Raw genomic sequence first — 16352 nt, 5'->3', positions numbered from 1 at the left:
TGATAAAATATACCAAAAAATCCTTTTTATATCGCTTTTATTTGTTTAGTTGTATTCGTCTCTTTCTTGACATCACTGAATGTAATAGGCATTACTGTAAATGAAATGTCTTATTGTTTACTGCATATAATTAACTAATATTTACAGTATTTCTTATGTTGTGCTGTTACACTATTATTTCAGGATAGAGCAGGGTTGAACACTTAGAAAATTGAACAACGCAACATTTTATTTATACCTGACTGTCTAAAGTCAACAGATTGTAAATTAGTGGTTTTCGCTGAATGCTGTCTGTTCGTCATACGGTGATCTACAGCTGTTAACACCTCCTTAATTTGGACTATGTTACATGTAGGTAGTTGAATCATTGACAACCATGCCGCATCTCAAGATTTTATATCAATCGTTGACTGCGGGTATAAAAATAGGTTTTAACTGTTTACAAAACTTTGATTGATTTCGAAATATTTAAGAATTTTATTTCCGGAATGCCAAAATGTTGGTGCCAAATATGGTTCTAATATGACGTGTTTCTTTCGCTTTATGAAAAAAAAACCATGCTTTAAATCCAATAATTTATTTTTGCACATGCGTATATTGACTGCTGCAGAATACTGAATTTTATCAAATTGGCATGTATTTAATATATCTCATTAATTTAAAACATTTTCAAACTCTTAAATGATGCATATGTTGTTACTTATTCATTTATTATGACAATGTTATAATGTTATAATAAAATTAACGGTACCAATTTTCTTGCACCAGATGCGCATTTCGACAATACATGTCTCTTCAGTGATGCTCGTGGCCAAAATATTTGAAATCCAAAGCTTATATAAAAGATGAAGAGCTATAATCCAAAAGGTCCAAAAAGTATAGCCAAATTAGTGAAAGAAATCAGAGCTTTGCATGAGGGAGATACATTCCTTAATTTAAAATAATTTCTAATATTTTGTAACAGCAAATTTTAACACAAACAATCCGTATTTTCATGCCAGTACCGAAGTACTGGTTACTGGGCTGGTGATACTCTCGGGGACTAATAGTCCACCAGCAGAGGCATCGACCCAGTGGTAGTAATAAAATTAACGGTACCAATTTTCTTGCAATTTTCTTATAATGTGTTGCATTCCAAAATTGGCATAGTTGACCTAGATACGACAACCATTTATGCTGGCTGTACAAAAACTCCTCCCTCTGAACAATCACAGTCCAGCCGTTTGTTTCTTTACAAACTAAAAATGCAGGTTCATGGAAGAGCCTACGCAATCGCTTTACCCTTATACACATCGGACATAGAAATTACCTTAATCATCCTAATCAGAATCGAAATAATTGATGCAATCGATACTTTATTGTAGTTTTACCTTGGGTAGGTATTATATTCGTGTTATTTTAGCCCCTACTATCGCTCGGGCAAAACTGATCACGAATATAATGCATACTCATGTTAAAACTACAATATATTATAGCTTGCATAAGTTATTTCTTAATTCTCCCAACTCAGTTACCCCGTTCTTACTAAAACAAATAGTCTATGAGTATCGCATGGTAATAGAAAGTCCCCCTTCCGGTTAAAAATAAATTGTATTGGAAAAAATTCTAACTTGAAAACTGATCATTCTAAGTGAATGTTCTAAGTCCAATGAACAGTAAGTTCTCTACATAAAATCATCAGACCAGAACAAAATACGATATTGATCTGTTTTTGTCATAATAAAACTATTTATCCTGATCTAGAGTAATTTCTTGCAATTTGATTGGCTGATATTGTCCTAATAAATTTCAGTACAATTTTTTATCACGTCAATTGGAATTATCTCCCTTATTTATTACGTCAATTAGATTTATCTCCCTTATACCATTGACCTTATAAAAAAAAAAAATCAACTGAGTTGCTTTGTAGTCCAAATATTTTTTTTATTTTTCACAGTTTTAGATTTTATATCTAAAATATATTTGTTGATATTGTCCTAAAATTGAATTTGAATATAATGATATGTAATATAACAAAATCAGGATAAATTCGTTACACAGTGTTCAATTGTCCTAATACGGAATTTATCGGGTCATTAAAAATCATATCGGGTTTGGCTTCGCCTCACCCGATATGAAATTTTATTGACCAGATAAATTCTCGTACTAGGACAATTGCACACTGTGTAACTAATAATATCTATTTTCAAATCAAAATCTTCTAGCATGACGAAAAAAGTGCGGAAACTGGTTATTTCAGTACATATTTTCTCAGTTCAAGGACTATAACACTGCACAACATCATCAGGCCAGAACAAATATATAACTTGAAGTGAAACTTGTCATGATAAAACTATATACCTATTATCAAATCAATATCTTCAAGAATGACAAAAAAATGTGGAAACTGATTATTTTAGTAACTTCTCTAAGCCAAGGAGCATAACTCTGCAAAAATCATTAGACAGAACAAAATTCCAAAAAGCGATCTTTAACTTGTCATGAAAAATCAATATATCAAATATCTTCAAGCATGAAGAAAAAGGTGTTGAAAACTGATTAGCATGTCTGACGGATGGACAGACAGACAGACGGATGGAGTACACACCTAAAGTCCCCTTCGTCTTCGTCGATAAGGGATTAATAAACATGAAACAATATGTCTAGTTTATTCTTAGTTTATGCTGTTATCCGACTGCCACAAGCAAGTGGAGAGATCAGCACTAATTATAACAAACTTGTTTAATCCTATCACATCTGTCATTTACATGCCAACAGCTGGCATCTGTAATTCAGTAGAAGAGGTTGTGGCTGTAATATATTTTCTATTCTCTGAATCGATTCACATTTTTGCCAAGTCGGGGTTATCATTCATAGCTGACTTTATGCTATGGATAGTTCTCATTGTTGAAGGCCGTACACTATATAACAGTTGTATATACCTGCGTCGTTTGGGATCTAGTGGATTGTTGTTTCATTTGCAACCAAACTGTCCGGAGCCTCTGGCTTTTGTTAGTCTTGTGTGTGTTTTTTTTTAATTTAAGTTTATTTATATATTTTATAGTTTAGTATGCCATCCATTTTCACTAAACAAGAACATGTTTTTGTTTAGGCGTCAACTAAGACCGATCTCCGGTTGCGGATTTGTTCTCGCTGCGTTTAAGTTCCGTTCGGTTGTTATCTGCTCCTCGGTCAGGGAGTTGTCTCTTTGACATATTCCCCTTTTTCCGTTTACAATTTTACAACTCTTAGTATATCAATTAATGAGTCACAGTTACATGTACTCATAGTTGCTAAATTCTACGTCATTTAGTTCTGATTCTGGGCTGTTGTCAAACATACCAAATATGTTTACTTTTATATTTTCGATGATACATTTATACTACTTCTCGATGATAATGATGAGGTCAAAAATGGTAACGTTATGAGCGAGGGCGTATTTTTATTTATATCAGGGTATTTAAATAAACAAAAACACTTTTAATTATTTTCACACCATCAGTTTGTAATTAGACAAGTTGTATGTCTACTCCCTGTCTACGTACATATTTTCTTAACGATAAATTAGATGTCATTTTAAGTTTATTGTTTTGAAATATATACTCAACATCTAAAGATGTTCACCAATTTATATTTGAATATCGTTTTACTCTGCAACAAGTGTTTTTGAATAGAAAAATAACAACACCCCGACCATATAGCAGACAACAGCCGAAGGCTACCTGTGGGTCTTCAATGCAACGGGAAACTCCCGCACCCGGAGGCGTCCTTCAGCTGGTATATTTTGTTATCTGAAGATGATCTTGAGCATCTTAGGTTTTATTTTTCCATGAACTATATTTTGTGGTAGATTTACTCAGTTTTAGCAATCATGGTCATTTAATCAGTTTTTCTGCAGATTAGTTGTCAGCATGTCTGTGTAACATGCATTTCAATTAATAAAGTCATAATTGTATATTACCTGTTTATAAAACTTAGAATGTGTTGAAATACTTAGGATTGTTTACCCCAGTAATAGATCGCTTTACATGTATCTGAATTTGTCCAATCCTTCCGGAATGGTAAGTCTTCAATGCTCTTCAACTCTTGCTATATTATAAAAACCTTTTAAACTTTTTTTATTTGAGCGTTTTCTGTTTACAGAAACATGTACAAAATTATGATCGTTACTACATGTATCCATAATAATAATAATAATCAAAATTATAATGCAACAACGTTTGTAACGTTAACTTTGATTGGTTAACGTCACTTTTTTACATGGCATCAATTGACAATTGATGCTTTGGGACGTACGCGCAAGCGCAGACGGCATATGACAGATTTTAAATACATGTTTTAACGTTGTTTTCTCTCAGTTTCATTAGAATGGAGATAACAATATTGTATTTTAAGCTCCGACGGCATCAATTTGGGATTTGATGGTCGCAAATACCCGTTTACTGTCTCCGCTAACGCGTCGCCAGTAAACTTTATTTGCGACCATCAAATCCCCAATTGATGCCGTGGGAGCTTAAAATACAATACAGTTATCTCCTAAGTATCAGTGGGAGCTTTCAAGTTGTTTACTCAGCACATGTCCATATATAGAACTCATACTGACTAGATGATGTTTAGTATTGCCATTGCCGTTTATATCTATGTCATCTCTGGTACATATTGTTGACAATTATGTCACCTTTGGTCACAAACCTTGAAGTCTTCATCATTATTACGAACTACAAAATAATGTCTCATATAAAGTTGTTGATACAATAATGGGGGTATACGCGGGAGCCATCCGTTATTGCTAACAATAACAAACCTAGTTAATATAATTGTCATTGTTATTTTGCTTTATAAATGTCCTGTACAAAGTCAGGAAAATGGCCATTGTTATAGCATAGTTCGTTTCTGTGTTAATATTTTAACGTTGTGTTTCTGTTGTGTCGTTTGTTTTCTCTTATATTTGAGTGTAAATTCACATTACTATAAGACGTGTCACGGTACTTTTCTATCCCAAATCCATGTATTTGGTTTTGATGTTATATTTGTTATTCTCGTCGGATTTTGTCTAATGCTTATTCCGTTTAAGTGTGTGTTACATTTTAATGTTGTGTCGTTGTTCTCCTTTTATATTTAATGCGTTTCCCTCAGTTTTAGTTTGTTACCCCAATTTTGTTTTTTGGCCATAGATTTACGAGTTTTGAACAGCGGTATACTACTGTTGCCTTTATTTAGTTTCTTTTGTTACATTTGCAACGATCAGACTCGGACGTATTTTGAATTGATTTTTACTGTACGCATCGCCTTGTGTTCGTTTATTCTACATTGGCTAGAGATATAGGGAGAGATTTGAGATCTCACAAAGTATGTTTAACCAAGCTTCATTCAACGTCTGTCCAAAGTCAAGAGCCTCTAGGAAGTTCTGTATGGTTTTCTTAATTTTATTTCATTTAAATGTTTTTGGAGTTTAGTATGACGTCCATTTTCACTGAAATAGTGCACATTGTTATTAAGGTGCGAGCTGACTCAGAGGCTCGCCTCCAATTGTTGATTTTTTTCTCTCTCGCTGTGTTGAAGACCTTTGATCATCTTTGACTGTTTGACAGAGGCAACCGCTCTTTTGTCTGATTGTTGCCTCTTTGACATATTTATCGCTTAAATTCAAAATCTAATTTTTATATATTGCACCTTTTGTGAGGGTGCTTTAGTAAGATGAATTTTCTAAAAGATAAATAGTTATTTTACCCCCACCATCCGTAAACAGGAGGTAAAAACCAATGGAGATTTAAAACCGAGTGTGTTTTTCCAAATGATGAGTAGAAAAACCAAGAAAAAATATTACGCAACGTTACTTTTATCGTAATTTATCCTGAATCACCGACAGCAATTTTTAATGAAACATGGCTGCAACAGCCAATAAAAACGCTGTTAGCTTACGGAAATAGAACAAACAATTTTGACATATGTCTAAAGCAATGAGTTATATGTCTTTCAACCGTATGAATACTTCAAATTTATATTACTTCTATAAATAGACACCATATTACATTCTAAGTGATAGATTTACTTTCATTTTATGTTAAACATGTCTATTGAAGCTGAATAAACATATTTATGGTCCCATAATTTTATGCATATGATATGTATAGCTCAAATAATAATTTTAATGGGGTTAAGTAATTATAGTGTGGTTTATAATCTAGTTAGGTTATTTTGTATAAAAGTTGTTTTTGTTTTGCATAAAAGTTGTATATGTTCCGGACCATATGAGTATTTGGACCATACGCGTATGGTCATGACCATATTCGTATACTCATATGGTCCGACCATATAAGTATATTACTCGTTTGGTTATCAACGGGCCGGACCATATGATTATTTGGACCATATAAGTATATTTTTATTAAAATTACATTATAAAAGTTTCAGTAATACAAAACAACGTAATCTAAAAAAAAAACGATGATGGTTACATGACCATGTATTATTTTTATAATTCAAATACTACGTAAAAATTAAATATTGATGCCATGGTTAGTTTTCATCGCGAATTACATTCTTGCATGTAGGCTTAGGTGACATTTACTTCCACATGGTTTCATATATCTTTTGCATTTGCAAGTCTTGGTTGTGCACGATCCTTTTCATTTACACCTTATGTAACGTTTGCGAGTGAAAAGCTAGCCTTTTTGTAGCTGCTTACAGTGACTACGATATTTTAAGAAGCTCTAGATCTCAACAATAGTAACATGATTGCAATACACATTATTCATTAGACACCTTAAATAAACTATATCTTAAATAAAAATCTCCATAACGAAATTTTGGGAATTTATCTTTTTAATTCGAAATATTGCCATACACTCGTTATAACAAATTGGCAATGACCATCGGTAATTACCATCGGTATAAATGTGTTTATTATAGTTTTGACAAGTAATTGTTTAGTTAAATTAACTATGTGAACCTTCTTATTTTTATTTAGCTAATCTTTTTATTAAAATATAATAATAAAATTACCTGTATGATAGCGTCTTTTAAATGAACGGTCACATCCTATGAAGAGTCTAGAAGTATTAAAAGTATACTCTAACAGATTATTAATTACCCCGACCATATGAGTATATACCCATATGGTCATGACCATACGCGTATGGTCCAAATACTCATATGGTCCGGAACATATACATTGTATGAAGGCTAATTGATTTGCACGAATAGAAATCTATACTCCATGTACAAAATGTATGTTGGGTATTTTCCTGAAATTAACCTACCTTAAAGATTGTCCTTAGAGAGTAATGAATGGCAATTTACACCAACAAATGCAAGATTTAAAGTGTAATAATGAAAGTTAAGATTAAAACAAAAATTGCGAGATTCGCAAAAGATGAAAATGAATATCCCGTAAGAAAAAAGTCCTCCTGCATTATCCTCCGCTACACCCATTGTTAATCAATGAAAACGTGATACATTGTAACTGAAACTTTTAATTCTCTATGTTTTATTCCTTATCAACTAAAGGTTTGTCTATCGACATGATAAAATCTGACTGGATATAAAGTAGCCTGTTATCCCGGCCCGATATCTAGCTGCGCGTCGTATGGACAAGATTAGCCAGGACCCCAGGATAGATATAAAGTGGTTCGTACCGATCTTGAACACATATTCACATTCCAATTCCAACATATATGCTTCACTATCGGTGCATGTTCCTGCAATATTATATGTTACTGTACGGTACAAGTGCAAATATTCAAATTTTGGTATTAGATGTACTGAGCTGTTAATTAAAAAGTATTATAACCCTTCATCTGCGACAAAACTTGACCACAATTAACATAAACAGGAAGGCGCAACACCTTGTGGTTTGAACAAACACCATAAAACTACCAAAAATAACTTGGCCTTCAAATAGTTTCAAGATAATATAAACAGTTTCTAAAGGTAAATACGTTCATAAAAGAAGTAAATAACACAACAACTTATAATGATCGCTCCATATTATACTGAAGTAAACCGTAAAATAAATAAGGTAATACAAAGTAGCAGCCTAAGCGTTCAATTGGTTGTTATTTCAAATAATAGTTCAAACCAAGAGGGACACTACTTTAATCTAAACTCCGGAGGATACTATTATTTTTCTAATTGCCAATAAGTTATAGTTATTGACCAAGCAAGTCAGTAAATAGAATTTAATCTGCACAGCTCAGGTGACCCTTATTAATCCGAACGACGTAGGAGTTCGAGTTAAAGGGTCATCCTGAGCGCGTGCAGATTAAATTCTATATACCGATTTGATTGGCCAATAACTGTTTCAACACATGACGTCATTAATTTACGTGAACGTTAAGATGTGGACAGTTTCCACAATCCACGGATCCTAAGAAAGAGGGAAATACTACTTTCGTTGGTAAGATTTAAATTGACAACTTTTTGGGGGTTTATAGATATAGGAAGATGTGGTGTGAGTGCCAATGCAATGAGACAACTCTCCATCCAAATATTACTTTTTGTAAAATTGCGATTTAATGATAGATTTTTTTCTGAATGTTTCTGTTTAATCTATTCCCATTTTTTTATTTAATAAGTGACGATTAAGACTGACAAATTGAGTACTTTCAAATCGTTGTATGAAAAAAAACCTGAAAGGGTTATTGAGTTTAGATTACTAGTAATTGCTTTTGAATTTCTTTCCATTAATGATATGCTTTAATAATAATATAATAATAATAATAATAATAAATTTGTTATTTAAAGAGGGTAAACTCAGTAAGTTACAATAAACTAATCTTACCTGACTGAGGCCCTCAATAGGCCCTAATAGAGAACGATAAACCGAGGAAGATGTTATTTTACCTAAATTTTAAATTTTGGATAAACAGAAAATACGTCCTTCCAATCTCCCCCCCCCCTCTCCCAAATTGCTTTGTATCTTCTGTATTAATTTTAAAGACACGTCCATCTAAATGGAGTCTGATTGATCTCCAGCTAATCTCCTTGTTTCAAATCAAACTTAAATATGAACCCTTTAAATTCGATCCAAAAATATGGGGAATAGATATTGAAAAAGTCGTTATAAATTCCATTGAGTCTAAAACTAATCCAAAACAGATTTCTTTTATTCGGATATTCTTTTTTGGCGGAAATGACTACAAGTTATTTTAACTATCTTTCTGACTTTTCTGACACTGATTTAAGATTCATGTTGTACGCAAAATATAATAAAAAATTATGTTCAAGCTATGATGAAAAAAAGGAATTAGAACCCTTTCTGTTTCCTATTTTGAAACTACGATGTTTGTACAAAGTTCCATTTGGTCGTAGTTTCAAGACAGATGTCGGATTCGGGGGTGGGGACGAACATGTCTCACTCTACGATTGGATAAAGTATCGTGTTTTGCCTTAAAATCGTCAATATTGTAGTTTAGTCTCGCTATACACTCGGTGATTTTTTTTTTGATTTGATAGAATAACGTCCCTTTCAAATCTAGGAACCGCCCCTAAAGGTAAAAATAGATTTGAACTGTGCAGTATATCTGAGGTAGTTAATGCACACCTTTGCTGTGCGTTATCCAGATTATAGTACAGTAAAAACAAAGAGATTTTGCCCATGTCATGTGTTAATATAATATCTTTCTATATTTTTATATAGAAATATAGCTATACAGACTTCTCCCGCCAAATACTAGTAGTAAGACCCATCCCTACGAGATGTCAACTTGAGTGAGTAGGATGTATAAATACACAGCCACATTCCCGCAGAATAAAAATGCAGTATGAAAGACACGCCTCATGTTAGGATAGCTACACGGAAATAGTTTAACCTCCTATATTATGTGGTGTAAACGGCACCTATTGAAGTCAAGAGTTGAGTCCTATCCCGATCTAAAAGCACGTCTTTCCATTGCCAGTCAAAAAAAGTTTCGGCATTCTTCCCGTTCGACCTACAGTGCCGGAGATACCAGTTATATGTATTTGAAGATGGTAATCGTCTTAATAAGCGAGGACTATTTTAAACTGTACGTTTAATGAACAACCAATCATTCAGTGTACAGCGTTGTAGAAAACAAGGCTTCCTTTCCGAGAAACGAAAATCGTTAAAAAATATCGCATCAAAAGAGGAGAGTTGTTGAAAATAATGAAATATTTGCCATTGGACGTTAAGCAAACAACATCAAATCTCTTAGTAATACTGCAGACCAAGCAATAATAAAAGTAATGCTTCTAAATCAGGTTAAAAATTTTAAATACCTAATATTTTTAAAAGGAAACAATTGTTTTCAACATGTTCTACTGAATTTGCATCTGTTTGTTGTTAATGTATAATTATTATAAATTTGTTGATTTTATTAAGCTATATTTGGTCGTTCGATCATTAAATCTGTCTGAATAAAATGATCTTTTGTTTTATTATTTATGTAATTATGGCCAAGCCAATGTGCATCCCTGTTTTAAACACTTAGTAGTTTGGTAGGACAAAATTAGATAGCAAGAAATGCCAAAGCTGATTGTTGATGAATTTATGACTCTTAATGAACTTCTCCGAAAATTGAATGATATATATAAGTAAGTTGACCTGAATATAGTGTGTCCTTGGAAATTTCTATCACGGTAAACTACCTATTGCGTATATTAGAGCAATCGTGCAATCGTATGCTTGTACATTTCTTTGGCCGTTTGAATAACATTTAGTGGCGAGACAAAATTGCTGATGTCTCTGTCAAATTTAATTTTTTAATATTTTTAAATTAAATCTATAATTAACTTTAATTATACCTTCATTGAACTAAAACAGAAGGTTTCTACACCATACATAAATAATTCTACCTCATAAGAAAGTAATAGAACCAGATAAGACAATTTAAGATGACTTTTATAGTTTTCCAATGGTAAAATGATGAAGATAATAAGGAACAATTTAACTCAGTCGAAAAAGGCTTGTTGTTCGGTGTGAACCAAGGCTACCTGCTGAAGGCCGTACCTTGAACTATAATGAAATTGAGAATGGAAATGGGGAATGTGTCAAAGAGACAACAACCCGACTATAGAAAAAAAAACAGCAGAAGGTCACCGACAGGTCTTCAATGTAGCGAGAAATTCCTACACCCGGAGGCGTCCTTCAGCTGGCCCCTAAACAAATATACTGATTCAATGATAATGAACGCCAAACTTATTTCCAAATTGTACACAAGAAACTCAAATTAAAATAATACAAGATAAACAAAGCCAGAGGCTAAGGGCTTGGGGACAGGCGCAAAAATGCGGCGGGGTTCAACATGTTTGTGAGATCTCAACCCTTCCCCTATACCTCTAACCAATGTAGAAAAGTAAATGGTTTACTTTTATAAATTGTTATTTTGATGAAGAGTTGTCTCATTGGCACTCCTACCACATCTTCCTATACCTACTAACTCACCAGATGGATAAAATAGAAATACATCTAACAAACACAGAGTGGACGTGGTTTTTCATGCATCAAATCGTGATATAAAAATGTTATAGTAAGTTTAAATAATCAATGTACTGAATATTCATAATTATTTCGTTTGAAGTTTAACAACATTAATGATCGTGTAATTTATTCTTACCATATTAGTACATGGCATTTAATTCACATTTTAAAAATATTCTAATCAATTTTTATCACGAATATTGGCCAGTAGTATAAGAAACTTTTATTATTAACACCGATATTCTTTTGTTGGTAACCATATTAACAGCAACAAATTGCAGACTTTGTATCTTCAAATGAAGCACATCATTTGTTCAAATTTGGTCGCTGGTGGCTTTCGTATAGATACAACATCTGATTTAAAACACGCTCGAGAACTGAGAAATAATGCCGTATCAATAGTTAATACAACTATAAGGAGATGAGGTACAAAATTTACGAATGCCAATAAGACTACTATTCTCCAAAGGTTAAATGGAGTATATTTCAGCAATTAAAGGCAACCGTATAACCGTCAACAATGAGAATAACCTATACCTTGTAGGCGGCTATAAAAGGGGTCGATATGAAAAATATGCCCTTTCTTGAGTCCTGGAATAGTGATGAAACTGTACAACATAAGAGCATACTGTAAAAATCAAGTGAAAAAGGCTCAACTTAAGAGATCGACACATGTGTCGATCTCTTAAGTTGAGCCTTTTTCACTTGATTTTAAATAGAAAAACACAAAAAAAACACACTGGAAGTGGCAGGGTATTTATCCACCCCTCATTCTTACCACAAACAAGACAATACGTACATATACGAGGCTATTTCTGAAATTGTTTTTATGATACTGTACGTTCCTTCGTAAACGTTTTATTACTTTATAGATAGATACATGTACATGTATAACAAACATTCAAGATAATTACATTTAAGCACTGAAAACTGTGTTTACTATTGAACATATCAAACAAAATAAGATATGAGTTATACATTGTACGTCATTGAGACAGCAATCCAACCACGTGATTAACCAAAAGACATCTAGAGGTTAAAGACCTCATTGGCCGAATGGTCTTAGCTTGTCAGCATTTATTTAGTCGATCTTTATACGTGACCGTTTGACTCCAATCTCAATTGACTAGGGTGTTCCTGGGGGAGGTCGGTGGTTCTCTCTGGATTCATTTACCAACAAAAACAGAACACTATAATATTATTAAAAGTGCTTAAAGTGGCGTTATATATTAAGATCAATTTATATCTAGAGGACAGAATACAGTTATCAGTAACAGACACGCGACTTTATGATAGTCAAGCTTTTAAGCGTCCTTAGTCCATAAAAGTTCACAGAAACAGTCAAAGATCTCGTCATTAATATCAAATTCTCTATTAGAAAATAACATGCCTATGATGCAACTACTTACGAGCTTAGGGTTCAAAACTCGGGTCAGGCATGTAGGTTTTTATAAGTTTTATAGATCACAGCTCTCTCCTGTTTGATCCTATTGTAAGTTTGTTAAATGACATTTTCACTATTATGTATATTTGTTCACACATTGTTAGCAATACAATGGAATTTTATGGGACTGAGAGGTTTACATAGCTATAACACCAGATTTAATCCACCATGATCTTCATAAGGAAATAAAATTAAGAATGGAAAAGGGGAACGTGACAAAGAGACAACCCGACCAAAGGGCAGGCAATTTAGTTTAAAGTAAGTAGATATGGTATGATCGACAGTGATACTTCTAACGGAGCGCAAACAACGTAGATTAACACAACTTATTTGCACCGCAAGGCTATCAGCACTGAGCCGAACCGATAACGTATAATCAGTCATAAAAGACAAGTTAAAAAAATTTATTAGCGACCTGATTTATAACTGAACAATAAAGGGAAAACAAATATAACAATAAACAACAACCACTGCAACACCAGGCTCTTGGTTCGACAGGCACATGTAGAATGTGGTAAAGTTGAACATCTTTTGACAGCTTAATCCTCCTTTATTCCGGAACACTGCTGTTATCGAAAAACACAAGAACAAACAAATCAACTTAAAATGTTAAGACTCACCAGGTTGGCATGAAGCTACCAAAAAAAAACTTGCATCAACAAAAAAAGTCACAAAATGGAAATCTACGAATATTCGCATTTTCAAATGTGATAACGAATGAACAAACTTATATAGATATAGGAAGATGTGGTGTGAGTGCCAATGAGACAACTCTCCATTCAAATAACAATTTAAAAAGTAAACCATTATAGGTTAAAGTACGGCCTTCAACACGGAGCCTTGGCTCACACCGAACAACAAGCTACAGTGGTATAAAGGGCCCCAAAATTACAAGTGTAAAACCATTCAAACGGGAAAACCAACGGTCTTATCTAAATAACAAAACGAGAAACGAGAAACACGTATATATTACATAAACAAACGACAACTACTGTACATCAGATTCCTGACTTAGGACAGGTGCAAACATTTGCAAATAGGTTTTGATAAAACAAAACTTCAAATTTATGGCTAAACACGAAAGAAAAATGTCACAATATTCGCCCTGTACCGAAACATTGAACATCGACAAATATATTACTATTTTTCGGATTGAAGATAATTTTCATAATGCTACAAGAAGTAAAGGGAGCTTAGTCTTAAGAATGTTTGCTTGTCATCTTTTGGAGTTTTTGTCAGATTTTCGGAATCCTGTGGTTTTATCCATTTGATAGCCTTAGAAAAAATTGCCCATAAACCCCCATTTTTCTTTTAATAAATCTTTTACATGTATAATTACAAGGCATTTGTACAACACTTATAAAATCTTATTCATTTCTAAAAGATTTTGATAACTTTAACTGGTCATTAATAAAGCTATGAAAAACCAAGAGAGAACATTTTCCCGCCAAAATTCCAATGGCTAATATCTCGAAAATAAACACATTGACCCCTATTTTTTTTTTGCTTTCTAGGATCCTCAAGTAATCCCCTATCAATATATACTAGTGCTACGGAATGCTATTTATTTTCAAACTGAGCAGCAAACTTCCCTAACAACGGTAAATTAATACATTTAAAAAAGTTTTTTTTAACAAGTTACTCGTGTGAAAGAGATTGAAATAAACAATAATGTGTCCAGAAAGCTTAACATTTATAAAGATTTTTTGACATAATCGGGAATCTTTGCGAATCCATCATTTGATATAATTTCAATGGTATTTCTATACTGCTTTTAATGGCTACTAATATTACATTACAAAACATTGGTTAACATTGGTTAACCAGCAGCAAAGCCACAGAACATTTTACAATTTCTTTTGTTATCTTCAGATAACATGACATGGATAGTAAGTGTCCTGTCTATTACATTATATAAGCATGTATTATATATACAATTAAAGCTGGTACCACTAGAGTAGACGACATACAACGGTTACAACTTTTTGTTTCACATTTAAAAAGTGTTAACCACTGATTCACATTCACATTTTTTTCGTTTGTTTTTGTGTTTTGTGAAATGCCTGTACCAAGTCAAAAATATGACAGTTGTTTTCCATTCGTTTGGAGTGTTTGAGTTTGGTATTATGGGATTTTTTAATGTTTCCGGTTTGAATTTCCAAGTTCGATATTTTGTTATTTTCTGTTATTTTCCTTTTCCGAGTGCAAGCTGTGTAGTTGAAGTTTACTTTAATGAAAGAGAATATATAAAACATCACAAGCAGACCTCTGGCCTTTATTAGTCTTGTATTATTTTTAATTGTAATTTCTTGTGTACAATTTGGAGTTTAGGGCGTTCATTATCACTGAACTTGTATATTTATTTGTTCAGGGACCAGCTGAAGGACGCCTCCGGGTGTGGGAATTTCTCGCTGCAATGGAGACCTGTTGGTGACCTTCTGCTGTTGTCTGTTCAATTGTCGGCTTGTTGTCTCTTTGACACATTCCGCATTTCCATTCTCAATTTTATTCACCTTGAGTTCGTGTTAGTCAATACAATGTACATGTATTTTTTTATCATTTTTATTGCAAACAAAAAAAAAATTCCGCCAATGAGACAACTATTCCAATGAAAACCATGCGACCGACCGACGAAAAATAAAATCATTGAATCAATGAAAAAAAAAGATAAATTACTGTTTTGAATTCCTTGATTTTATACGTAAAGTTTAGCTGTTAGAGTTTGCTTTACGAAAACATACCACTTACACTCATGCATAGATGCTGATTTTCAATGAACAACAGGGCGATTTTTGCAAAACATTTTACTAAGCATTATCGTCGCAGAAAAAAATGAATCCTATGTATCTAATGTTTTAACTTAGGCAGCAACCATTTGATTGTCTGGGGTGGGAGAGGGGGGCTGGTTTTTTTTTTCTGGACAAACTTTTTTTTCAATTTTAGCATTACATATTGTAGCAGCTGAGGTGAAACAAACAATTTTTTTTTCTCAGAATCAAAAACAAATTATTTTTTTCTCCAAAAAACTGGAAACAAACTTCAAAAAAAAAACATAGCCGCCCCTCCCCCCACAGAAAATCAAATGGTTGCTGCCTTAGCATTCCATTTTTATCTTACTAATAACTTTGTCTGAAGACAAGATAACAGCAATACAAGATTGTTTCATATAATTAATTCATCAAGCGCTTAAATATAATTTCATTTTCCTAATACATGTAAAAGTCAAACCTTAATTAAAATTTATTGCTTTAATTTGTATTCTAATGAAGAAAACTCAAGTTACACCTACGAGAAAAGCGTTCCTTATTTTATTAAAACCGGATGCGTCTTGTAGTTTAAATAAAAATATAATCAATCTTGCTACTTTATACATTAGGTTTCTATATTCTCAACATGTGAGATCATTAAGATTCCTAATAACTTGAAATACATCAAAGTGTAGAAGCACTGACTACCTTTATCACGGGACTTTAACCTTTCTGTCTAAAA

This window comes from Mytilus trossulus, unplaced genomic scaffold (assembly GCF_036588685.1).
Source record: "Mytilus trossulus isolate FHL-02 unplaced genomic scaffold, PNRI_Mtr1.1.1.hap1 h1tg000247l__unscaffolded, whole genome shotgun sequence".
NCBI classification, from domain to species: Eukaryota; Metazoa; Mollusca; class Bivalvia; order Mytilida; family Mytilidae; genus Mytilus; species Mytilus trossulus.
This window is presented reverse-complemented; position numbering follows the sequence as displayed.